This window comes from Pseudorca crassidens, chromosome 1, assembly GCF_039906515.1.
Source record: "Pseudorca crassidens isolate mPseCra1 chromosome 1, mPseCra1.hap1, whole genome shotgun sequence".
NCBI classification, from domain to species: Eukaryota; Metazoa; Chordata; class Mammalia; order Artiodactyla; family Delphinidae; genus Pseudorca; species Pseudorca crassidens.
Window position 1 is genome coordinate 66,698,120 of NC_090296.1, and position 27,062 is coordinate 66,725,181.

The window sequence follows — 27,062 nt, forward strand, 5'->3', positions numbered from 1 at the left end:
TTTGCAATGCACAAGGCACTTTCCCAATCATTTCTCATAGATTCTTCCATCAACCCTCAGAGGCCAGCAGAGCAGACACTATTATTTTCTCCCTTCACAGGAAGGTGTATGTCCAAGGGATGGAGCAGGGATTTGAACTCTGACCATCAGGCTCAGGGATCTTTTTATGATACATGAAACACACAATTAATTTAAAAAGGTTTTTTTTCTCTTCAAAAGTAAATATGAGAGAAATACTTGATTGATGTTTTATCTGCAATTTACATTATCAAATATTTCAATCAGGGTAGGCTCAGTTTTCCTGGTGAATTTGAAGGCTAAATTTCCTGGGAAAACAAAACCCTTCAGCTGCGTGAAGGAACAGTCGGTGGGGGAAGTGAAACCACAGTGTGGCTAAGGAGGTGTGAAATGTAAATGCTTTATGCAGTTGGGGTCTTGGTATAAGAACCAAACTCTTACTCACCCTACAATCCAGGGATATATAGAGCCACTCCTGGAAGCAGTGAGGCTAGCCCAAAAGTCCACCTTACATGAGGGCCTGAATGGCTTCCTGAAGGAGTGACTGGAGGCACATAATACAGGTCCAGAGTGTGGGGGGCAGAGTCTGGGTGTCTGTCATTCTGGAATCACCATTCTGGAATGATTCAGGACTAAAGATACAAAGAGCAAATTAAAACAAAGAATTATCTTACTAACGTCTCCCTGAGACCCTAAGAACCCAAAGCAACACTGTTTTGTGGCACTAGTTGTGCTGAAGGGCAGTGTGAGAGCACACTGGAGTGTAGAAGTTATTTCTGAAATAGGCCCTGTGTGAGCAGAGGCCTTCTTACCATGGAGTAAATGGGATAGTCATGGGAATATTATCTGCTCATAGCTATTGCAGCTTTTTTAAACATTAATTCATTCAGAAAGTATTTATTGAGGTCAGACTTTGTGACAGGTAGTTGGGATACAGCAGTGAGCAAAACAAATGAAGTCCTACTCTTTGGAAGTTCTATTCTAGTGGGGGAAGATAGAAAAAAAAAACAAATTGTGTGATGGACACAGATGTCATGGAAAAAACTGAAGCAGGATACAGGGGATGTAGCTTTCACAAAACACAAGTTGTGTGTCCATTTTAAATGTTTCTATAAATCAACAAAAATCCACTAGATTAATTTTACTAGTTGTGATCACTGAGGAACATTTCATAATGATAACAGGACCAATTCCTCAGGAAGACATAGCAATCCTAAATGTGTATATAGCTAACAACAACGTTTGCTTCAAAATATATAAAGCAAAAACTGTTGGAACTGAAAGACCAAATAGAAAACTCCATAATTATAGCTAGAGACTTCAACAGTCCTCACTCAATAATTGATGGAAGAAGTACAAAAAATCAGTAAGGATATACATGATTCTTTTTTTATAAAGCATTTTTAAAATTAATTCATTTATTTATTTATTTTTGGTTGTGTTGGGTCTTCGTTGCTGTACGCAGGATTTCTCTAGTTGTGGTGAGTGGGGGCTACTCTTTGTTGTGGTGTGCGGGCTTCTCATTGCGGTAGCTTCTCTTGTTGCATAGCACGGGCTCTAGACGCATGGGCTTCAGTAGTTGTGGCACACAGGCTTAGCTGCCCCTCAGCACGTGGGATCTTCCTGGACCGGGGCTCGAAACCATGTCCACTGCATTGGCAGGCAGATTCTTAACCACTGTGCCACCAGGGAAGTCCCAAGGATATACATGATTTGAACAACATTATCAACTAACTTGACCTATTAACATTTATAGAACACTCCAACCAACAACTGCACATTCTTTCTCTGCCCACATGGAACATTCACTAGGCATAGAACCTGGGCTGTAGAACAAGTCTCAATAAATTTAAAATAATTGAAACCATACCTCAAGGGAGTTAAATTTAAAAATAATACAAAGATATCTAGAAAATCCCCCAAATATTTGGAAACTAAAAGTAAGCATCTAAATGATCCATGTGACAAAGAAAAAAAAGATAAAAAGTAAAGTAAATATTTTTAACTAAATGAAAATATAAACACAGCACATTAAAATGTGTGGGGTAAACATACTCTTGGATTGGAAGAATTAATATTGCTATGATGGCCATACTACTCAAAGCAACCTACAGATTTAATGTGATCCCTATCAACTTACACATGATATTTTTCATAGAATTAGAACAAATAATCTTAAAATTTATATGGAACCATAAAAGACCCAGAATTGCCAAAGCAATCCTTGAGGGAAAAGAACAAAGCAGGAGGCAAAACCCTCCCAGACTTTAGACAATACTAGAAAGCTACAGTAACCAAAACAGTGTGGTATCAATGGAACAGAATAGACAGCCCAGAAATAAATCCACACACCCATGGTCAATTAATCTGCAACAAAGGAGGCAAGAATATACAATGCGGAAAAGACAGTGTCTTCAGCAAGTGGTGTTGGAAAAGTTGGACAGCCACATGTAAATCAATGAAGTTACGACACTCAAATCATACAAAAAAATGAACTCAAAATGGCTTAAAGACTTAAATATGACATGACACCATATGTCTTATATATAGTGTCTATAAGACACTGTATGTGTCTTATAGACACAAAACTATAATTCAAAAAGATAAATGCACCTAGAAGAAAACATAGGCACAACATTCTCTGACATAAATCGTAGCAATGTTTTCTCAGGTCAGTCTCCCAAAGCAATAGAAATAAAAGCGAAAAAAAAACAACTGGGACCTAATCAAACTTACAAGCTCTTGCACAGCAAAGGAAACCATAAAAAAAAAGAAAAGACAACCTACAGAATGGAAGAAAAGATCTGCAAACAATGCAACTGATAGGGCTTAACTTCCAAAATATACAAATGGCTCAAACAACTCAGTAACAAAAAAACAAACAACCCAATCAAAAAATGGGCAGAATACCTAAATACACACTGTTCCAAAGAAGACATACAGATGGCCAAGAGATACATGAAAAGATGTTCATCATCACTAATGATTAGAGGAATGCAAATTAAGACTACAGTGAGGGCTTCCCTGGTGGCACAGTGGTTGAGAGTCCGCCCGCTGATGCAAGGGACAGGGATTCGTGCCCCGGTCCGGGAAGATCCCACATGCCGCGGAGCAGCTGGGCCCATGAGCCATGGCTGCTGAGCCTGCGCATCCGGAGCCTGTGCTCCACAACGGGAGAGGCCACAACAGTGAGAGGCCCGCGTACCGCCAAAAAAAAAAAAAAAAAAAAACTACAGTGAGGTATCACCTCACACCAATCAGAATGGCCATCATCAAAAAGTCTACAAATAATAAATGGTGGAGAGGGTGTGGAGAAAAGGGAACCCTCTTACACTGTTAGTGGAATGTAAATTGATGCAGCCATTATGGAAAACAGTATGTAGGTTCCTCAAAAAGCTAAAAATAGAGTTGCCATATGATCCAGCAATCCCACTCCTGGACATATACCCAGACAAAACTATAACTCAAAAAGATAAATGCACCGCTATGTTCACAGAAACACTATTTACAATAGCCAAGACACAGAAACAACCAAAATGTCCATCGACAGATGAATGGATAAAGATGTGGTGTATATATACAATGGGCTATTAGCCATAAAAAAGAATGAAATAATGCCATTTTCAGCAACATGGATAGACCTAGAGATTATCATACTAAACGAAGTAAGTCAGAAAGAGAAAGACAAATAGCATATGATATCACTTATATGTAGAATCTAAAATACAACACAAATGAACAAATCTATGAAACAGACCCACAGACAAAGAGAACAGACTTATGGTTGCCAAGGGGGAGGGGGAGGGAGTGGGGAAGGGAAGGATTGGGAGTTTGGGATTAGCAGATGCAAACTAGTATATATAGGATGGATAAACAATAACTTGTATGGATTATCCATACACTTGTATAGCATATGGATATACACTACTGTATAACACAGGGAACTATATACACTACCCTGTGATAAACCATAATGGAAAAGAATATGAAAAAGAATATATATGTGTATAACTGAGTCACTTTGCTGTACGGCAGAAATTAACATCATAAATCAACCATACTTAAATAAAATTTAAAAAAAAACGTGTGGGGTACAGCTACAGCAGCTAAAATTGCCTAGAAGCAAATTTAAATGCTTCTATTAGAAAAGAAGGTCTAAAATTAATAATCCAAATTTCCACTATAAGAAACAAGAGAAAGAAGAGTATATTAAAGCTAAAGTAAATATAAGGAAGGAAATAAAGAGTAGAAATTAACATAGAAATGAACAAGCAATAGAAAAAAAAAAGAAACCAAAACTGGTGGGAGTTTTTGGCAAAATACAACAAAATTAATAAAATTCTAGCCAGACAAATCAAGAAAATAGGAGAGAAAACACAAGTTACCAACATCAGGAACAAAAGAGGAGACCTCATTACAGATACTAGAGAGATTAAAAGAAAAACAAGGTAATATTATGAAAAACTTCATGCTGCTGCTTCAGGACAAAACTAGTCTTTTCCTGAAAACACAGAAGCATGTACACAGTTATAATTCTCTGAAAATATTGCTTCTCAGTGTAGTCTCAACCATTTATAATAATTATAACTTTAAACCAAAATAACTTCTATTTTGCATAGAAGACTGGGGGCGTGGATAATGTGAACTGTCACACCCCAGCATTTTATCAGACTAGCAGAGCTCAAGAATTCACATAACACAACTTTCTACAGTCACTAATATTCCATATACAACTTCTCAAAATGGTAGAAATGAACGTGTTCATTAACATGAACCAAAGATATGATTTTTCTGTAGTATATAAAAATAAGAAGCTAAGGTATATAAAATTTAAATTATGCTTAATAATTAATACTTTAGTGTTCGATCTTACTTGCAAATGATCTAGGTATCCAGTGATTTTCCATTAATTAACCCAATCTAATGCCAATCCAAGATTTAACTTACCTAGATCTTGGAAATTTATTTTTAAGCTGATATAATTACTAATTAAACAAAGTACATCAGAATAAGGATTTAATTTGGTCAAACACAAATTTATATTTTTCATAAGCAAAGCATTAAATGGAAGTAAAGCTAGCTTACTTGACCTGTAAACATGTATAAGTTTAGAAAAAACATACCCAAGTATAAAAAAAATGTATACTTGCATTATATGTAACACTGATAAATCAGAGAAGACATAGCTATTTTTATTAATCTATCCCTTCTTTTTTTGCAGTTTGCGCAAGAGACTTTAACTGGTTTAATGCGCAGAAGACTGGAAAATCTGTTTAGGAAGCAAGGCTGCTGGTGATAAGGACTCTACCCCTGGCTGATTCTGATTACAGGGAAATGATGCTGACTGGGAGATCCAAGAATCAGGTTTATGATGAGTTGCAGAATCTACATTTTGAAATAGTCTCCTGCCACATTCATTCTACCAGTATTAAAAGGTCCTACTGCAGTCTTGGTCTTCTTGAAAAACTGGAAGTGGAGAAATCCACAGCATGGGTTCTAGTTTTAGTTTCAGGAGATTGCCATTCAATAAAATTGGAGGAATTTTTCTCTCGCCCTTGATTTGTTTCCATGTCCTCTTCATCACCAACGACAATTGTCTCACACGTCCCTTCCGAGAAGCCAATTCTTCTGAGGAAGGAAGAATTGTGGAATCATTTCATTGCAGCTCCTAATTTTTTGATGATATAAATGTTATGGTTCTTTGATCAGCTACCACTAGTGCAGAAGGTTGGGAAGCTGTACAGGTTCGATAAAAACATCATCATCATCTTCCACTGATGACTTCTGAAATTTATTAGACCTAGAAAGTAAAGGATTAGGTGGACCACTAAATGAATTTCCTACATTCATGAGACTAGACACAGATATTTAATGAATGAATATGTGAATGGTCCTCATTGAGTCAGCCCGTCAGAGAAACCGCTCATTTCCCTCCCTAATTAATGAGTGGCCTCTGCTTTCCCAGGACATCCCCTTAGAACACTCCACACAGGCAACAACAGGTTCCAGATACTTGGCTGCTCTTATGGAAAGTTCCCTCCTCTATTCTGGACCCACACTCACAGTTATTTTTAACACACAGATTGGGTTAAAAATAAACCCAAGCAATGATAACAGCTTCCTGCCTTAGCCCTCCTAGAAAGGGTATCACAGTTTAAAAAGGATGTTTTATAATTTGAGTAAAAATGCAGTGCTCTAGTGACTAGAAGAACATTCAGCCATCAAGGGTAGGAAGACTTCATCTGAGTTAGGCCTTTTGGATCATCTCATACACCCTCTCCTCATCATGCCCTTCCACACCTCTGAGCTTTTATGGTGTGACTTCCCTTGGCTTCTCATCAACCCTGGCCACCTGGTGAAATGTCGCCTCAAAAGTATCTTCTCTAGCTCTCCTGGTTAGCAACTCTCACCTGTTTCCATAGCAAGAGTTTACAACTGTGCTATGACCTATCATAGTTATATATGTTGTCCTCTCCTCCCCCATATGCATTAAGCCCAACAAGATGGGCAGGAATTTCTGAATTCAAGAATCGACTGGGCGAATAAGGAGGCAGGAGAGAATCAGAGAGATGGCAACAGAAGGACTCAGATGGCATTGCTGGCTTTGATGATGGATGGGGCCACAGGCCACAAAATGCAGGTGACCTCTAGAAGCTGAAAAGGTGAAGAAACAGATTCTTCTTCCCTAGAACTTCCAGAAAAGAAGTCAGCCATGCCAACAGATTTAGCTCAGTGAGATCCATGTCAGACTTCTGATGACCTCCAGAATTGCAGAATAATAAATTTGTTACTTTTATTTTTTTTACATCTCTATTGGAATATAATTGCTTTACAATGGTGTGTTAGTTTCTGCTTTATAACAAAGTGAATCAGTTATACATATACATATGTTCCCTTATCTCTTCCCTCTTGCATCTCTCTCCCTCCCACCCTCCCTATCCCACCCCTCTAGGTGGTCACAAAGCACAGAGCTGTACTCCCTGTGCTATGCGGCTGCTTCCCACTAGCTATCTGTTTTACGTTTCGTAGTGTATATATGTCCATGTCACTCTCTCACTTTGTCACACCTTACCCTTCCCCATCCCCAAATCCTCAAGTCCATTCTCTAGTAGGTCTGTGTCTCTATTCCCGTCCTACCCCTAAGTTCTTCATGACATTTTTTTTTCTTAGATTCAATATATATGTGTTAGCATATGGTATTTGTCTCTCTCTTTCTGACTTACTTCACTCTGTATGACAAACTCTACGTCCATCCACCTCACTACAAATAACTCAATTTCTTTTCTTTTTATGGCTGAGTAATATTCCATTGTATATATGTGCCACATCTTCTTTATCCATTCATCCGATGATGGACACTTAGGTTGCTTCCATCTCCTGGCTATTGCAAATAGAGCTGCAATGAACATTTTGGTACATGACTCTTTTTGAATTATGGTTTTCTCAGGGTATATGCCCAGTAGTGGGATTGCTGGGTCATATGGTAGTTCTATTTGTTGTTTTTTGAGGAACCTCCATACTGTTCTCCATAGTAGCTGTACCACTTCACATTTCCACCAGCAGTGCAAGAGTGTTCCCTTTTCTCCACACCCTCTCCAGCATTTATTGTTTCTAGATTTTTTGATGATGGCCATTCTGACCGTTCTGAGATGATATCTCATTGTAGTTTTGACTTGCATTTCTCCAATGATAAATGATGTTGAGCATTCTTTCATGTGTTTGTTGGCAATCTGTATATCTTCTTTGGAGAAATGTCTATTTAGGTCTTCTGCCCGTTTTTGGATTGGGTTGTTTGTTTTCTTGTTATTGAGCTGCATGAGCTGCTTGTAAATTTTGGAGATTAATCCTTTGTCAGTTGCTTCATTTGAAAATATTTTCTCCCATTCTGAGGGTTGTCTTTTGGTCTTGTTTATGGTTTCCTTTGCTGTGCAAAAGCTTTGAAGTTTCATTAGGTCCCATTTGTTTATTTTTGCTTTTATTTCCATTTCTCTAGGAGGTGGGTCAAAAAGGATCTTGCTGTGATTTATGTCACACAGTGTTCTGCCTATGTTTTCCTCTAAGAGTTTGATAGTTTCTGGCCTTACATTTAGATCTATAACCCATTTTCAGCTTATTTTTGTGGATGGTGTTAGGGAGTGTTCTAATCTCATACTTTTACATGTACCTGTCCAGTTTTCCCAGCAGCACTTATTGAAGAGGCTGTCCTTTCTGCACTGTACATTCCTGCCTCCTTTATCAAAGATAAGGTGACCATATGTGCGTGGGTTTATCTCTGGGCTTTCTATCCTGTTCCATTGATCTATATTTCTGTTTTTGTGCCAGTACCATACTGTCTTGATTACTGTAGCTTTGTAGTATAGTCAGAAGTCAGGGAGCCTGCTTCCTCCAGCTCCATTTTTCGTTCTCAAGATTGCTTTGGCTATTCGGGGTCTTTGTGTTTCCATACAAATTGTGAAATTTTTTGTTCTAGTTCTGTGAAAAATACCAGTCATAGTTTGATAGGGATTGCATTGAATCTGTAGATTGCTTTGGGGAGTAGAGTCATTTTCACAATGTTGATTCTTCAATCCAATAACACGGTATATCTCTCCATCTATTTGTATCATCTTTAATTTCTTTCATCAGTGTCTTATAATTTTCTGCATACAGGTCTTTTGTCTCCTTAGGTAGGATTATTCCTAGGTATTTTATTCTTTTTGTTGCAATGGTAAATGGGAGTGTTTTCTTAATTTCACTTACAGATTTTTCATCATTAGTGTATAGGAATGTCAGAGATTTCTGTGCATTAATTTTGTATCCTGCTACTTTACTAAATTCATTGATTACCTCTAGTAGTTTTCTGGTAGCATCTTTAGGATTTTCTATGTATAGCATCATGTCATCTGCAAACAGTGACAGCTTTACTTCTTCTTTTCCAATTTGGATTCCTTTTAGTTCCTTTTCTTCTCTGATTGCAGTGGCTAAAACTTCCAAAACTATGTTGAACAAGAGTGATGAGAGTGGGCAACCTTGTCTTGTTCCTGATCTTAGTGGAAATGCCTTCAGTTTTTCACCATTGAGGATGATGTTGTCTGTGGGTTTGTCATATATGGGCTTTATTATGTTGAGGAAAGTTCCCTCTATGCCTACTTTCTGGAGAGTTTTTATCATAAATGGGTGTTGAATTTTGTTGAAAGCTTTCCCTGCATCTATTGAGATGATCATATGGTTTTTCTCCTTCAATTTGTTAATATGGTGTATCACGTTGTTTGATTTGCATATATTGAAGAATCCTTGCATTCCTGGAATAAACCCCACTTGATCATGGTGTATGATCCTTTTAATGTGCTGTTGGGTTCTCTTTGCTAGTATTTTGTGGAGGATTTTTGCATCTATGTTCATCAGTGATATTGGCCTGTAGCTTTCTTTCCTTGTGACATCCCTGTCTGGTTTTGGTGTCAGGGTGTTGGTGGCCCGTAGAAGGAGTTTGGGAGTGTTCCTCCCTCTGCTATATTTTGGAAGAGTTTGAGAAGGATAGGTGTTAGATCTTCTCTAAATGTTTGATAGAATTCTCCTGTGAAGCCATCTGGTACTGGGCTTTTGTTTGTTGGAAGATTTTTTATCACAGTTTCAATTTCAGTGCTTGTGATTGGCCTGTTAATATTTTCTATTTCATCCTCATTCAGTCTCGGCAGGTTGTGCATTTCTAAGAATTTGTCCATTTCTTCCAGGTTGTCCATTTTATTAGCATAGAGTTGCTTGTAGTAATCTCTCGTGATTTTTCGTATTTCTGCAGTGTCAGTTGTTACTTCTCCTTTTTCATTTCTAATTCTATTGATTTGAGTCTTCTCCCATTTTCTCTTGATGAGTCTGGCTAAAGGTTTATCAATTTTGTTTATCTTCTCAAAGAACCAGCCTTTAGTTTTATTGATCTTTGCTATCGTTTCCTTCATTTCTTTTTCATTTATTTCTGATCTCATCTTTATGATTTCTTGCCTTCTGCTAACTTTGGGGTTTTTTTGTTCTTCTTTCTCTAATTGCTTTAGGTGCAAGTTTAGGTTGTTTATTCGAGATGTTTCCTGTTTCTTAAGTTAGGATTTTATTACTATAAACTTCCTTCTTAGAACTGCTTTTGCTGCATCCCATAGGTTTTGGGTTGTCGTGTCTCCATTGTCATTTTTTTCTAGGTATTTTTTGATTTCCTCTTTGATTTCTTCAGTGATCACTTCATTATTAAGTAGTGTATTGTTTAGACTCCACGTGTTTGTATTTTTTACAGATCTTTTCCTGTAATTAATATCTGGTCTGATAGCGTTGTGGTCGGGAAAGATACTTGATACAATTTCAATTTTCTTAAATTTACCAAGGCTTGATTTGTGACCCAAGATATGATCTATCCTGGAGAATGTTCCATGAGCACTTGAGAAAAATGTGTATTCTATGTTTTTGGATGGAATGTCCTATAAATATCAATGAAGTCCATCTTGTTTAATGTATCATTTAAAGCTTGTGTTTCCTTATTTATTTTCATTTTGGATGATCTGTCCATCGGTGAAAGTGGGGTGTTAATGTCCCCTACTGTGATTGTGTTACTGTCAATTTCCCCTTAAATGCCTGTTAGTATTTGCCTTATCTATTGAGGTGCTCCTATGTTGAGTGCATAAATATTTACAATTGTTATATCTTCTTCTTGGATCGATCCCTTGATCATTATGTAGTGTCCTTCTTTGTCTCTTCTAATAGTCTTTATTTTAAAGTCAGTTGTGTCTGATATGAGAATTGCTAGTCCATCTTTCTTTTGATTTCCATTTGCATGGAATATCTTTTCTCATCCCCTCACTTTCAGTCTGTATGTGTCTCTAGGTCTGAAGTGGGTCTCTTGTAGACAGCATATATATGGGTCTTGTTTTTGTATCCATTCAGCCAGTCTGTGTCTTTTGGTGGGAGCATTTAATCCATTTACATTTAAGGTAATTATCGATATGTACGTTCCTATTCCCATTTTCTTAATTGTTTTGGGTTTGTTATTGTAGGTCTTTTCCTTCTCTTGTGTTTCTTGCCTAGAGAAGTTCCTTTAGCATTTGTTGTAAAGCTGGTTTGGTGGTGCTGAACTCTCTCAGCTTTTGCTTGTCTGTAGAGGTTTTAATTTCTCCATCAAATCTGAAAGAGAGGGCTTCCCTGGTGGCGCAGTGGTTGAGAGTCCACCTGCCGATGCGGGGGACACGGGTTCATGCCCCGGTCTGGGAAGATCCCACATGCTGCGGAGCAGCTGGGCCTGTGAGCCATGGCTGCTGAGCCTGCGCGTCCAGAGCCTGTGCTCCGCAACGGGAGAGGCCACAACACTGAGAGGCCCATGTACCGGGGGAAAAAAAAAAAAAAATCTGAATGAAATCCCTGCTGGATAGAGTAATCTTGGTTGTAGGTTTTTCTCCTTCATCACTTTAAATATGTCCGGCCACTCCCTTCTGGCTTGCAGAGTTTCTGCTGAAAGATCAGCTCTTAACCTTATGGGGATTCCCTTGTGTGTTATTTGTTGTTTTTCCCTTGCTGCTTTTAATATGTTTTCTTTGTATTTAATTTTTGACAGTTTGATTAATATGTGTCTTGGCGTGTTTCTCCTTGGATTTATCCTGTATGGGACTCTCTGTGCTTCCTGAACTTGATTAACTATTTCCTTTCCCATATTAGGGAAGTTCAACTATAATCTCTTCAAATATTTTCTCAGTCCCTTTCTTTTTCTCTTCTTCTTCTGGGACCCCTATAATTCTAATATTGGTGCATTTAATGTCGTCCCAGCGGTCTCTGAGACTTCCTCAGTTCTTTTCATTCTTTTTTCTTTATTCTGCCCTGCAGTAGTTATTTCCACTATTTTATCTTCCAGGTCACTTGTCCGTCGTTCTGCCTCAGTTATTCTGCTATTGATCCCTTCTAGAGTGTTGTTAATTTCATTTATTGTGTTGTTCATCGTTGCTTGTTTCCTCTTTAGTTCTTCTAGGTCCTTGTTAAATGTTTCTTGCATATTCCCTATTCTATTTCCAAGATTTTGGATCATCTTTACTATCACTATTCTGAATTCTTTTTCAGGTAGACTGCCTATTTCCTCTTCATTTGTTAGGTCTGGTGGGTTTTTTCTTGCTCCTTCATCTGCTGTGTGTTTTTCTGTCTTCTCATTTTGCTTGTCTTACTGTGTTTGGAGTCTCCTTTTTGCAGGCTGCAAGTTCGTATTTCCCATTGTTTTTGGTGTCTATCCCCAATGGCTAAAGTTGGTTCAGTGGGTTTTGTAGGCTTCCTGGTGGAGGGTACTGGTGCCTGTGTTCTGTTGGATGAGGCTGGATCTTGTCTTTCTGGTCAGCAGGTCCACATCTGGTGGTGTGTTTTGGGGTGTTTGTTGTCTTATTATGATTTTAGGCAGCCTCTCCGCTAATGGGTGGGGTTGTGTTCCTGTCTTGCTAGTCGTTTGGCATAGGGTGTCCAGCACTGTAGTTTGCTGGTCGTTTAGTGAGGCTGGGTGTTGGTGTTGAGATGGAGATCTCTGGGAGATTTTTGCCGTTTGATATTACGTGGAGCTGGGAGGTCTCTTGTGGACCAGTGTCCTGAAGTTGGCTCTCCCACCTCAGAGGCACAGCACTGACTCCTGGCTGTAGCACCAAGAGTTTTCATCCACACGGCTCAGAATAAAAAGGAGAAAAAGTAGAAAGAAAGAAAGAAAGAAAGAGGATAAAAAATATAAAATAAGATAAAATAAAGTTATTAAAATGAAAAATTAAAAATTATTAAGAAAAAAAAATTTTTTAAGTAAAAAAAAAAAAAAACTGGACAGAGAGGACCCTAGGAGAAATGGTGAAAGCAAAGCTACACAAACAAAATCTCACACAGAAGCATACACATACACACTCAAAGAAAGAGGAAGAGCGGAAAAAATAATAAATCTTGCTCTCAAAGTCCACCTCCTCAATTTGGGATGATTCGTTGTCTATTCAGGTATTGCACCGATGCAGGGTATATCAAGTTGATTGTGGAGCTTTAATCCGCTGCTTCTGAGGCTGCTGGGAGAGATTTCCCTTTCTCTTCTTAGTTTGCACAGCTCCCGGGGTTCAGCTTTCAATTTGGACCCACTCCTGCATGTAGGTCACCGGAGGGCGTCTGTTCTTCTCTCAGACAGGATGGGGTTAAAGGAGCCGCTGATTTAGGGGCTCTGGTTCACTCAGGCTGGGGGGAGGGAGGGGCATGGGGTGCGGGGCGAGCCTGTGGCGGAAGAGGCCAGCGGGACGTTGCACCAGCGTGAGGTGCGCCGCATGTTCTCCCAGGGAAGTTGTCCCTGTATCCCGGGACCCTGGCAGTGGCGGGCTGCACATGCTCCCGGGAGGGGAGGTGTGGATAGTGACCTGTGCTCGCACACAGGCTTCTTGGTGGTGGCAGCAGCAGCCTTAGCGTCTCATGCCCATCTCTGGAGTACGCACTGTTAGCCGCGGCTCGCGCCCGTCTCTGGAGCTCCTTTAACCAGAGCTCTTAATCCAAATTTGTTGTTTTAAACCAAAAAGAAAAAAAAATGTACTGTTTTACTCTTCAGTTTATGTTGCTTATCTTGATTCTGACAAATCCTATTTTTTCAGCGGTTACTGGCAACATCCCCATGAAAGCATGAGGGCTTTTCAGGGAAGAATTATGGTCTAAGCCAGTGCTAAAAGCTGTGATTTCAGGTGGCTACGGTCTCAGCACCACTCACCAGTCTTTTTACACACATTGTTCCTCTTTTCCCAAGTGCCCTATTGGATATCTTACTTAAATCAAACTTTCCCAAATTTTTGAGTACCACCTTTGGGATTTTTGCCATATCAAAGTAGCACCTGAGGTAATAGTAACTGAATCCCTTTCTTCAAATTAATTTTTTTTTTTTTTTGCGGTACGTGGGCCTCACTGCTGTGGCCTCTCCCGTTGCAGAGCACAGGCTCCGGACGTGCAGGCTCAGCAGCCATGGCTCATGGGCCCAGCCACTCCGCGGCATGTGGGATCTTCCCGGACCAGGGCACGAACCTGTGTCCCCTGCATCGGCAGGCGGACTCTCAACCACTTCGCCACCAGGGAAGCCCTAACTTAATTTTTAAACAGTACTTTTGCTTTATAAGTAATATCGATAAAATATTAGGTTTGATGTGCTAATTGTTTATTTCCAATACACATTTAAAAACAAAACTATTAAAATGAAAAAACACCCTCTGCATTAAAATAAACTCATAACTATTAAACTTTTAAAAAAACAACTCTGCCTATGTACCCACGAAAATCGCCTCAAAGTACATCAGTGACTTAGCTCCTCCACTTTGTGAAATACTTTCCTAAGCCTTTGCTACCCTCCCCAGGCCTTCTACCCAAACCTAGCCCTTCATCCTCAGCAGGCTCCCTCACCTCCTAGATTCTTAAAAAGAGAATCCATCAGACTTGAAATCCATCAAGCATCTCCCTGTATATTCCCACTCCATACACACCCCTGAAAGCACACCTGCATCTGCTCTCATCCTTGTTTCTTCCTGCTCTGCTCTCAGAAGAGGAGCCTGACCTTCTTTCTGTTAAAGAAATGTCTGAAGCCCATCCTGATGCACTGCCTCAAGGATCTTACCATTAACAAAGTCTAGTTTGCCAAAGATTTACCTAAATTATGGGAACTTGAATTCTTTAAATGATTCTGAGCTGATTTCTTTTAAAATAGTTTTTAAATCTGGCACATTTTAAATCTCAGAAATTCAACCTCCTTATTTTCTGAGAATTACAGGAATATTATATTTAAATAAGCACTTATTTATCTCATAAGTCAATCAGAACAGGACTTCTTTAATTTAGGAAATTTTATAATCTAATAATACCATCTGGACTCAGGAAAGCGTTACACATCCATACAATGAGACGTAAAGACCTTTTGGAATTACAGACATATAGACATACAGACACAGAGTTTATCATTTCAATTTTAAAATTTCAGTCATGAGTTAATAGTAAACACAGAAGCACAAAAAATTTACTGGTTCATATATCAAAGAGCTGTTCTCCTTCTTGGTGGAATACAACATTCTTAACTTATTTGAGCCCAAATAAATGAATAAGCAAACAAACAAGACTAACAAACCAGTTTCTCTGTTGTCTCTCACCCAACAGAGAAAAGAGCTCTACAAATCATTAATCCGTTCACATGTTCTGGTCAGAACATAACACCAAATTCCTAATCGTTGCTACCAAGAGTGGGCAATGACATTGCTGTAAGCACAACAAAGACAAACCACAAAATTAATAGAGAACAATATTAAAACTAGAAAAACAGAGTGCAAAGTGAAGTTGTCATTTTGAGAGCCAAAAAAAAGATGTGTCTGGGCGTTAAGCAACCCATGAGCTGCATTTCTCTGGTCAGAACTATACCTAGTTTTGTTAGGTGAATCCATTGGGCAACTCAGTAGAAGACCTCCGAACTGTTAAAAGACATTTGGGAAAAAAAGGTAAAAATCATGCCTCTCATACAGATATAAAATGAACATGTGTTAAAGATTGTATTGAATGTATTAATCAATGAAGAAACAAGGTAGACATTGTAACCAGCTCAAAGGAGAAATCAAAACCCACAAACTTATATAGAGTAAAGGAATGTTGAAATGAATCTGCAAATGGAAGCAAAACAAGCTTCTTCCACAGTGGTAGAGAGAAGTCAACTGAACCTCTACTGGTAAGGATAGATTTTGCATGTCTATAAACAAGAATTATTTTGTATTGCTATCAGTTATCTACAAGTTACAGAGTTTTAAGATAGTTTCCATAGATTTGGAATCAGATAACCCTAATCAGATAACCCTAGGGGATTGTCTAGATTCTAGATAATGCAGTTGTCCACCTGGGCACAAATTTTTCCCATACAAGAGACACCTCACCCATGAAAACAGAAGAAACAGGGATGTATGTGAATATAAGCAAATCTGTAATAAGGACAAGAAATTAAGGAAGCTCATCTCTGATAAGTCTCTTGTGCATGCTTTCCCCTCTTCCCCCTTCCCACTCTCCCCATAAAACAAAACATGAGATTTATCTGCTACTACAAATTAAAGGAACTGGTTGCTATGAAAGGGCTCCATGCACAAAAATATCTCACACCAGCCTTACCACAGTGACTTTCTCATTTCAGTAAAAGTAGCCTTTAAGCCACAGATAGGTCATCTGGGAGATATGCTGTATCATCCTTTGCCTTGGCACTGGCCAATCCTCTGGGAATCTATCTCTGGGCAAGTTTGGGAAACCCTGCTCTATCACCTTTTAGTTTATGGAGTTAGCCAGAAGAGCCCTGAAAAGATGAAACCCAGGACTAGTAAGTTCTGAAAGGTCCTCGGAGTTCTTTTTAGGTGGGATATTTAGGAGGTGTCCTGGGGAGTCAATGGGTGCAACATGAGGGAAGGGGGAATGGCCATAAAAGGGAAGGAATAGTAAAGGAAGGGGGCTAGTGGGGAACTCCAACGAGCTTCTTCAGTAGAGCGACTCAGAGAAATGGAGAACAATTAAATCAGAACCTTCAGGGGAGGGCTCTGGCACGGATATTTTAAAAAGCTCTCATGGTGATTACAAACTGCAGCCCAGGTTGCTAACCTCTGTTCCCCAGCTGAAGTTCACCAATTTCACACCAGGTAAAGCTGGTCACTGATACTGTGGTTCTAAGTGACTCATCTGTTCCCTGTTCAAGAAGATGTGAGCATTTTGGTTGAGCTTCCTCTTCATTTTAATTAGAGCAAAATTCCTAAAGAGGAAATGACTTGTGGGTTTTGCCTGTTTCAACTGAGTCACATCACTGAATGTTCCCTTTCGGTGAATAAAAAGAAAAAGAATAAGGTAGATTTTCCGCTTATCAGTGTGTACTATCCTGTTGTTGCAGTAAAATGAGCAGGACTCAGAAATGTGGCTGTAAAAATGACAGGCTTGAAGTCTTTATTCTTTTCTAAGCTATTGCAAAGAGTATGACCTAGTAATACTACAAGTGGTACAGAAGGAAGAGAAATGAATTTGGCCTCAGAAGATGGTAGGACCAGTGCCAGTACTGCCCAGGGAAATCACTACACACTTACCTCAGCCTCAGTTTCCTTCTCTGAAAAATGAGATTTTCCATCTCTTTGGATCTATAATGCCACTGATTGTAAGATGCACCAGTTTTACATACCACTAAGAAAACATAGATGATTGTTTTATTCCACTGCTAATGTAAATAGTTAGAATTATTATGATGACAGCATTTATTGGTAACAGAGTCCAAATGTTCCAGAATATAAAAATAAAACGCTTTTTTTCTTGTTAAAAAATCGGATAAGTTGAGAAAAATCCTTTAAATCAACCTTTTCTAAAGTCTGTTTATTAAAAAATGCCTAGTGAGACTCCTCATGTGAGATCTTAAGATACAAAAGATTATCTAACTAAAAAGCCACCTTCCTCAGAACGTTCCTATATGACCTCCAAAAGACGTGTTTAAAGATCACTATCTCCCCGTAAAAAAGCGATTGGAGACTTACACATACTTAACTGGTGATAAGAACAGGAATTGTTTTCGTCAAAATCTAAATATGGGATCTTAAATATTTTGTAGTTTGGCAGAAGCCAATAGGGTTTGAATGCTGCAAATGTGTAGTGTGAAAACATGAGGGTGATTACAAAGGCATGAGGTGAACTGGGTAAATATGCTCAGTTAGCGAGGTATTCGATGTAGCTGGGAGGAGGGACAGGATAGAGAAAGAAGAAACAGGAGGAGAAGAGCAGGAGAACACAAGAGTTTTGGGGGGGAAAAAAAGACAACTGTGTAACAGAAAGGAGAGAACAGAGTACGGAAATCTAAGATGTTAATTTGAACACCTCCAGCAACTGTCCTCCTAGGTGAGGCCTTCAATAAATATATAGCCTGACAGAAAACATTCAGAAAATATCCAGAAAAGAAACAGCCTGCCTTCAAATAGTGATATGGGTGGGTGGGACTATTTTTCTTATCCAATTGATTCTACACAAGAAAAGTGTAGCTAAAGAAAAGCAGACTGTGTGAGGGAGGTGGTGTCTGGAGACCCGTTGCTGGCTCCATAAGAGCCTCTTAGCAGTGAGGAGACAGAAACTGGGCTCCAATCCAGCCTAAGCAAGAAAGGCAATTTGTTAGCTCATGTAACCAAATCACGGAAAGGACTGAACGACCAACGACACTCTTCCTTCATTTCTTTTCCTGGTCTTTTTCTCTCAATTTCTTCCTTGGGGTACAGAAGTTGGACATCAAGGGCCTTGGGTTTACATCCTTATAGCTCATGAGCCAAGGGTTAAAAACAAACCAACAAACAGACCGCCAGACCCTCTACCTGGGCAACGTTCATCAGTGTATTCTAAAATCATTAAGTGAAAGATGTATGAGAAACTTGATAATGGAGGGATCAGGCTACTGACCTCACCTGAACCCACTGGTGCAGCCGGACATTACCTGCCTTATGTTGAGATGCAATAGGTAGGATACGCCCTACCAATGGGGCTCTAAAGCTTAAGAAATAAATTAAACCAGGACCTAATTATGGCTTTAGATCTAACTACAAACTTTCAAGAAACATGGAGGATAGAGAAACAAGTTAAACGACATCATCAGTAACACATAAGCCAAATGAAAGAAATGTGACGTTTCATGGTGCAAGTATCCGGTTTCCTCAACAAATCAAGAGCGTGAAGAGAAATGGCGGTGGGGGGAGGGCGGGAGTGGAGAGGGGGCTTTAGGAGATTAATAGAGACCTAAGAGGCACAGCAACCAAACACCATGTGGGAGGACTGAACCTCGTTTGGATCCTTACGACAAACCACCAATAAAAGGCAACTTTAAAACAAGGAAATTGGAACGTAGAGTGAATATTAGGTGACATTAAGGAATTACCTTAACTCTTCGAGGTGTGATAATGGCTGGGTGATTACTTTTTTTTTTTTTTCCAAGTACTCATCAAAGGAAGTTTAAGTGGGAAACGACGTGCTCTGAAGTGCTGCACCAACCCAGGCGGCTCACTCCGCATCACGGCAGCCTCACGCACCGCGCGGGTCCCGCTCGTTCGCCGCGTCCTCGAGGGCGCCGCGCGCAAGGCAGGCCGCCGCGCTCGCCACTCCCGGCATGCTCCGCGGGCCGAGCGCCCCGGCGAGAGGGACCAACGTCCCGGACCTGGGACCCGCGACGGAGCCACTTACCCAAGGTGCCCCGGGCCCTCATTTGCATGTCGCTCCGAAAGATGAACTCGACAGATCGTCGCAGTCTAGCGACTACAGCACCAAATGTGCGAGCCTCATGAGTGGGGCTCGACATCAAATTTCCTAAACGTTCGGCGATCGCCGGGAAGACTCTCAGTTCAGTCACCGTAAGTTTAAGAGTCGAGAGTCACCGTGCTTTATATATGCTGTGGGTAAGATGAATATCGTGCTCGCTTCGGCAGCACATATACTAAAATTGGAACGATACAGAGAAGATTAGCATGGCCCCTGCGCAAGGATGACACGCAAATTCGTGAAGCGTTCCATATTTTGTGCCCTTCCCCACCGTCCCGACCCCTGTGCTCATTAACACAAAAAACAGTGGGGTTTTGAGAGGCAGCTCTGGAGACCGCTCTGAGGCCTCCTGCATGGCTCTCCCACCGGATACTTCTTCCTCCCAGGGTCGATTCTATCTCGATGGCCTCCCGGCATGCCCGTGGCCCGACCTGTCTCATTTCTATTATTAAACTGCCTCGATAATCTTGCTGTCTGCAGTCGAATGCTTGTTACGATTGGTTAAAATCTGCTTTTGGTTTGGGCAATTAACTTTTCTCTTAAATTTCCCATCACAGAATCCACCCGATTTAGGTAAAGCGGCATTTTGAGTGATAAAATGATCAGATAAAAATGACTTCTTAGGAAAGCAGATCAGAATGGGCTTGCTGCTTCTAGCCAGTTTTCAACTGGTGCTGGAGCTCTAGGATCCACAGGCACCGGCCAACATTGATCTCAACCGTTATAACCACTCCTTGGTAACAGTCCCTGCTTTTGTGTAGCTCAGTCTGAGAGCGTACGAACTCCGGTCTAAAACGACAAAAGAATGTCACAAAGTAGGCCCAAGATTTGTGCACTGCTGTTGCTTACTTCCTTTAGCAAGGATTCATTAACTTCGCAATAATTCAGTGACTTAATAATTTAGAAATGATTTGGTATGGACTCATCGAGCGATTCATGTGTCAGTCTATAGTGAATACGAGCTGGGCCTCTGGAGTTTGTGTTGTTAAGGGAGACAGACCATAAGTAAGGTGATTTCAGAACTTTCAAGTTCTATGAAGGAAATGCAAGTTGACATTTTCTCATTTCCAAGATACGTAGAAACGACATATTTGCACGTAAATTTCCAGGTGTGCAACTCGGCTTCATTCACATTTCATACATTGCCTTACACGAACATTTTTATAGTGAAAAATCACTATAGTGAAAATCACTTAATTTCAGCATTAAGTGCCAGACGTTGTGCTTCCGGCCCATAGCTTTTCCTTTAGGAGCTGATGAACAACGGGTGTCCAGATGGTGTGGAAGAGCACAAAATATGGAACGCTTCACGAATTTGCGTGTCATCCTTGCGCAGGGGCCATGCTAATCTTCTCTGTATCGTTCCAATTTTAGTATATGTGCTGCCGAAGCGAGCACGCTATACTTTCCCTCTACAGCCAATATAAGGCACGGGAGTTTCTCGCTTCTTTCGCTTACGGTGACTGAATTGCGCGTCTTCCCAGCCACCGCCGAACGTTTAGGGAAATATGATGTCTCGCAACCACTGAGCAGGCTCGCACATTTGGTGCTATGACTGCTAAACCGCGAGGGCTGTTGGGTTCACCTTTCGGAGGGACATGCAAATGAGCGCCCGGGGCACCTTGGGTAAGAAGCCCCGTCACGGGCCCCAGGTCCCGGGCTGTGGGCCCTCCCGCGGGTGCGCTCGGCTCGCGGAGCATGCCGGGAGTGGCGAGCGCGGCGCACTCGAAGACCCGGCCAGCGAGGTGGACACGCGCCCTCTGAGGCGGCCGCGATGCGGAGTGGGCCACCAGGCTGGCGCGATTGAGGCGGCCCTGGCGGCCTGCATGGAACAAGCGGCGCTTCTCCCAAGTCTCTCTAAGGTTTACGAATCGGTTGGCTTGCTGGGCCACCAACCAGGATGCTGGGTCACTAGGGTTCTGGATCGAGCTCGGGTCCTCCCAGCAAAATATGGAACGTGTCACCGATATTTCACCCATGACATAGGAGCCTTGTGCCAGTTCCAGAGGCTTTGCTGAAATGGCGAAGCCCACCGTCCAGCTCTCCGGGAGATTCCTCCCAACGACTGACCACTCAGATATGATGGTCAGCACCACACTCTAGGACGCCCTGGGCTCTTCGAGTATTAGCACAAGTGTCTCGATCTGAGTCCATTCTGCGCAGGCGTCATTGGGATGGGGGGTGGAGCTAGCATGGGCGACCACGCCCTTCACAAGTGTCATCCCTTAGGCCACCTTCTAGCCTGGCCTCCAACCCACTGGAACACGCTGAAGCGCACCTGTTCGGCCTGAGAGATGGATTCGAAGAATTAAACTGTTAGAGCTGAACTGGAGAATCATTCTTGTACTTAAGTGTACTTCCCCACACCCTAACCCTAGCCCTATTATGCTACAAACATGCAGGACAGATCTACCTGCAAGAAATACTGGAATGTTAGTGTTAAAACATTCTGATATTAACTGGCTCAAGTTACAGCCTTACACGTAGTGAACTGAGGGCCAAAGGTGAAAACCTTCATATATTGAAGTGAAGGGCACAGGTTTGCCTGTGTTGTGTTAAAATGGCACCCTCAACAAAGAATATGGCATATTTATAGAATAAGTGAAGTTTTGTTTCTTTTTTCTCCTTCCTATGGTCGTCCTATCCTTTCCACAACATAATAGTTTGAAGTAAAAACCTGTGAAAGATAAGTAATTTTGAGAAGTTTTAAAATTGGTATCCAGTTTTATGATGTACAAAAAGAAAGTAGTGTGAAACCATGTAAGAGTTTCTGGTATTGCTGAAACAAAAATAGAGAAAGGAACAGAAAGCCTATAGGGATTATTTATTGTTCAACCTTTCTTTCTCAGTGTTTATAGTTATAATTCTTTACTTTCACAGCTTTTGAAAAGTAATAAAATATACTGTTCTTCCCCCCCCCCCCAAATTAGGCAAAAAATGACAGCCGGTTAAGTTTCCCAATTACAAATAAAATATGCTTTGATGTATTTCTTCTAATAGCCTGTCTTTCCAATAAGCATTTCTGACTTCAAAGCTATTAAGAAATAGTAAATTGATGTTCAATTTTATGATTTGAAGAAATATATCAAAACCCCTTCATGTTCTTACTCTCTTTAGAAACCTTACAACCAGTTTGTTAAAGGATACATGATTAGAGGAATCTATAGTTGGAAGGATGGTCAGAGTTCCGGGGACATAAGCTCGATGTCTCTAACAAGTTGTAAGCTCCTTCAGTCAACTACACTTCTGGATGACCATGTTTAAACCAGGAAAAGGAAAAATGTTTATATTCTGAAAAGAGGAAAAATGTTTACCACAGACAGAAAAAAGATTTGAAAGTTGACTAAAGATCAAATCCTTTGGAGGAAAAATCTTTATAATGGCTTTAAATTATCAGATGTGTACAGAAATAGCAAAAATGCATGTTTTTAGAGTCATGGCACTTTTGAACAATGAGCTGTTAAAGAACTAGAGCAGAATTTCTCACAGGTGATATATGCATGACCCCCTTTAAAACAATAAATTCTCTCTAGGCTCCCAGTATTCCCAAATTACTTCTATTATATTGTTATTTAAATATGTGTAAACATAAAACTGGGTATAAACTCATGCTTATAGCTGTTACATACTCTAAAACCAAAGCAGATTTACAAATTAAACACACAACTGCAAATCAATACAATTCAAATTTATTGCAGTGATAATGATAATGTCTTTGGCTGAAACTGAATAACCACTGTTGGATTTGATAGTGGAAAGATGTAGCCTCAGGTTCAGTTCTATACTTAATTTGTTTCTGTGTTTTGACTAATGCAGAGAATGCCAGTTCCCATAAGTATGTTCTGAAAAAACTGAACCTTTGTTTACTACCAAATTATATAGATACTGGAACATACTTTTTTGATATTGTAGCATTTTTGAAATCAGGACACAGCACACAATAGATGGGAGCTGAGACTCTATGAAATAAGGTAGTTTCGGAAAATTAGGCCTCCTAATTAACATTCTGCAGTGAGCAATACTTGCTTGATGACTCTGTAAAGCTGTATTACTTATTTCAACATGGAGTTGGCATAACAGTATAATTGAAATCAGCACTAAATGCATAATCAAATTTTGCTGAAATTTAGAACAAGATTATGTGAAGTTAGTTTTAAACTCCTAGAAATACTTTTTAAGCTTTTTTTTTTCAATTTCAGCCCTGAGCTCATAGACTGTTGAAGGCAAAGAAGGAACTAGGTTTCTCACAGTGCTTTGTTTATATCTGGACATTTGGACAATATTTCAACAATTGTTGGCAAGAGAGAAAAGGATTAACAGAGAGGCTGTATAATCAAAATTACCCTCACCCCCAAAACAAGGCAGACAGGTTCCTACAGAGAAACAAGTCTGACACAGGCATCACAAGCCTTGTGGGTTTTCAACAGGCTCAGCGCCATGTTTACCACGAATGAGGCTTGAGAGTGCAGAATTTCACAGAGGCAATTAGATACTGAAAATGCCTCATTTACACCATTTCAAAATTGATCATAAATCAGATTTTATTATGATTGCTTCCACTCTGTTTTCAATTTAGAATATTCAAATTACCATTAAATCTTTATTTGTATAGAATGTCCTAAAGCATTTGGCTTTCTCTTGGTGCAAGTGCATCATTAATATTATTCAGTCTACCTCTGTTCATTTCTCATTAGCCTCTACAAAATAGTAAATACTCAGTGGCGTGTCATTTTCTTGATGAGAAATCAAAGTATTGATTTATTAAAAAGACAAGAAACTAAAGTCTTCATCATTGAAAATGTTATTCATATGTATGTTATTACTAGGAAATAGAAATTTTGCCTTCACAGACAACATAAGTATAATAGCAGACACTGGCCATTGCTGCCATTTAGATAGTAGGACATGCCAACCAAACAGCACTGACACATTGATGGTCCCTTAGTTCAGTAAGCTGAAATGGCAAAGGTAAATGCAAATTCATATTGAAATCTTTTGGCAATGCTTAGTTATAGCTAAAGATAACTTATTCAGAAGTTTCAGACTCTGCTTATTTTAATATTTTAGGATAATCATCCAAATATAAACAGTTTCTTTTGAAAATCCTGTAGAAAAGCCTCTGACCCCTGAGAATCTGTCTGAAGTCTCCAAGAGGTTCTAGATCCTAGTTTGAGAAACACGGTATAGGTTGATATAGAAAAATCTACTTTCTGGAGTTTGTGTAGCTTTATATGTGTCCTTTTCTTCAGAGGACAACTCAAGAATTAGAAATAGAAAAGGAGGGGGTCATAGTTATTGAGCACCAACTACTTGGTAGGCATTTTACATACAAGATTGCATTTAATGTTTGCAATTATTCTGAGGGGTAGGTATTATCCCATTCTACAGCTGAGGAAATTGATGCTCAAAGGAATTATGTACCTTGGGTAAATTCATATGGGTAATAATATTGGACTGGGGGAAGCCAGAATTCAAATTCAGTTTCCTCAGAATCCGAATCCACGCTCCTTCTTATTCTATAATTTTATTTAACATTAGAGGAATCCTAATGTAGCTTTAACCAGGAAAATCTTTATAAACTATTTTAAAATTCTTGGGCAATCAATACGTAGATCATAATAAGAGGAAAAACTTCAGTCAACTCTAGGTGTTCTGTTTCTAGCTTAGGAAGGAAAAAAATTGTCTCAACAGCTTATTTTTATCTTCCAAAATGTTCTGGGTTATGTTTTTTAGACCACTGAAGATAACTTATGAGTTAAAGGTAATATAATTGTTGTGGTCAAGAAAAAAAAAACAGAAGAAAAAAAAGCCTGTGACCATAAAAAACAATAATAAAATGGCCCAATCCAGGATTTATGCCCATGTTGTCCTCCATTAAAACAAGTGATTCAGAATTGCCTTTAGTGGTCAGTTCTTTAAAAAAAATTAAGCAAAATAAAATAAAATTCAGTTTTTGAAAAATAATTGAATAAAATAAATAATAACTCAATTATTTGAATGCATGTTTTATCAACTAAAATCAGCTTTCTGTTTTAGGTAGTAAGCTTTTGTTTTAATCAAATAGTTTTCATTAATGAACCTCAGCAGAGTCACATAGAGTTCTAGCATTTCTGAGAGCTCCTAAAAAGGTAGGTAAAACGCAGGGTTGTTTTTTTTTTAAACACACAAAAATTAATTAGAGATGGAGATTCTAAAGGAAATAGGAAAATAGTTTTGCAACCTTAGGGTTAGCAAAGCTTTCTAAGATAGGACACAGAAAGCAGAAACCATTAAAAAGTTGATAACTGGACTTCATCAAAATTAAAAATTTTTGCTCATAAAAAGACACCATTAAAAAAAAAAAAGGTAATCTAGAGGCTGGGAGAAAATATTCAGGAATATTTAACAATGAGATATCCAGAAAAGGACATGTATCTAGAATAAATCAGGAACTCTTACAACTCAATAAAAAGAACAACCCAAATAAAATGTGGCCAAAAGACTTAAACAGACACTTCACAAAAAAAGATATACAAATGGCTAATTAGCAAATAAAAAGATGCTCAACATCATTAATCATCAGCGAACTGTTAGTTTACACAATGAATACTATTTCATACCTATTAGAATGGCTAAAATGTAAAAGATTGATAATACCAAATATTGGCAATTATGTGGAGCAACTAAGAACTCTCATACATTGTTGGTGGGAGTATAAAATGATACAACATTCAAAGAACTGCTTGGCAGTTTCATATAAAGATAAACTGACACTGTGAACCATCAATTCCACTTCTATGTATTTGTCCATGAGAAATTAAGGCATATGTCCACAAAGATTTGTATAAGAAAGTTTGTAACTGCTTTACTCATAATAGTTCCAAACTGGAAACAGCCCAAATGTTCTCCATCAACAGGAAACTGGATAAATTGTAGTATATTAATACAATGGAATACTACTCAGCAATAAAAAGGATCATATCACTGATATGCATAGCAGCCTGGATGAATTTTACAGGTAAATTGTACAAAAGAAGCCAAACATAAAAGAATACATTTGTATGACTTCTTTCATATAAAGTTTAAGAACAAGCAATGCTAACCTAATAGTCATAGAAATCAGAACAGACATTGCTTAGGGGGGAGAGGGAAATGGGGAATGTACTGAATGTGGTACAGCGGAACTTTCTGAAATGATGTAAAGTTCTATATCTTGATCAGTATGTGGGTTATATGGGTGTATACATTTGTCAAAACATATCAACTATACACATGAAATGTGTGCATCTCACAATTATCAATTATACTGCAATAAAAAACCATGCTTCCATAAAAAAGAAGAAAGCAGCAAGAACAAACGAATTGTTGCTGAAATCTAATGCCGAAGGGTTTGCTGTTTTTAACCAGTGCTCCTGGAACTTTATCTATACTCCCTTACTAGATATATATTGATCCCATCTAATAACAAGGCACTTAGTAAAGCTGGTAGATACTGCCTTTGTGGAGGCTTCATCAAGGTGAATTAATAGGTATACTTTCGGCACTTCCCTGGTGGTACAGTGGTTAAGAATCCGTTTGCGAATGCAGGAGATACAAGTTTGAGCCCTCGTCCAGGAAGATCCCACATGCCAAGGAGCAACTAAACCCATGCGCCACAACTACTGAGCCTGCGCTCTAGAGCCCGTGTGCCACAACCACTGAAGCCCGCGCACCTAGAGCCCATGCTCCGCAACAAACGAAGCCACCACAATGAGAAGCCCGTGCACCACAACAAAGAGTAGCCCCTGCTCACTGCAACTATT

At 39.5% G+C, this 27,062-nt stretch overlaps 1 protein-coding gene, 2 non-coding genes and 1 pseudogene across 3 annotated transcripts in view; 1 reads left to right on the forward strand and 3 right to left on the reverse strand.

Annotated features, from left to right (window-relative positions):
- Nucleotides 1–19,044, reverse strand: part of AKAP6 (A-kinase anchoring protein 6) — a 594,710-nt gene extending 575,666 nt beyond the window's left edge. The window contains exon 1 of the mRNA XM_067737915.1: nt 18,905–19,044. The gene's annotated coding sequence lies outside the window, so the exon portion shown is untranslated. The remainder of the gene's footprint in view (nt 1–18,904) is intronic.
- On the reverse strand, nt 5,170–19,134 carry LOC137216882 (zinc finger MYM-type protein 2 pseudogene; annotated as a pseudogene).
- Nucleotides 19,135–19,432: 298 nt separating this feature from the next.
- LOC137208117 (U6 spliceosomal RNA) lies at nt 19,433–19,539 on the forward strand. The gene has a single exon (XR_010935467.1). It is a non-coding gene; the product is annotated as a U6 spliceosomal RNA (small nuclear RNA).
- Nucleotides 19,540–20,572: 1,033 nt separating this feature from the next.
- On the reverse strand, nt 20,573–20,679 carry LOC137208148 (U6 spliceosomal RNA). Its single transcript, XR_010935495.1, has one exon. It is a non-coding gene; the product is annotated as a U6 spliceosomal RNA (small nuclear RNA).
- Between the last annotated feature and the right edge of the window lie 6,383 nt (nt 20,680–27,062).